The following is a 531-nucleotide window of genomic DNA, read 5'->3' as shown; positions in this document are numbered from 1 at the left end:
AAGAGCGGTGGGGCTGTGGAGAGCCAGGGCACCATCTCAGAATCCAGGAGCAACGAGAGTTTTGGCCAAGGTGAGAGGCTGATGCTGGAGCCTTGGGGAATAAAGACCCTGTAGTGAAAGAACCACTCCTGAGTGGATCAGCTTGGTCTTAAGTGATGTTTCCTTTGCACATTAATGATAGATGTAGCATGTTATGGAAAACATGTTTTCTTCTCTCTCTGGTTCACTTAAATCAGTTTTATTTAGCTAAGAAACTCATGTTGGACTAATGCCTTTGTCTGTTATAATTGTATTCCAGTCCTGTTCACAGTGCTTCACCAATCATGAGTAAAAAAATAATACCTTCCTAAAATACTTAACATGTTAAATTTTTTCCAGGTGTATATTTGTTTAAATATAATTTTATAGCTGTAATCTGTTCTCATTACTAAATGAAGCACTAAATTTAGCATAAAAGCTGTCGACATGTTCCAATCAACATGCCTTAATGACTGCCAACAACTGGAAATTAGGCTTTCATGGCAAAAAAAA

The sequence above is a fragment of the Chaetura pelagica genome, unplaced genomic scaffold (assembly GCF_000747805.2).
Source record: "Chaetura pelagica isolate M959 unplaced genomic scaffold, ChaPel_1.0 scaffold1094, whole genome shotgun sequence".
Classification (NCBI taxonomy): domain Eukaryota; kingdom Metazoa; phylum Chordata; class Aves; order Apodiformes; family Apodidae; genus Chaetura; species Chaetura pelagica.
Note: the sequence above shows the minus strand (reverse complement) of the source record.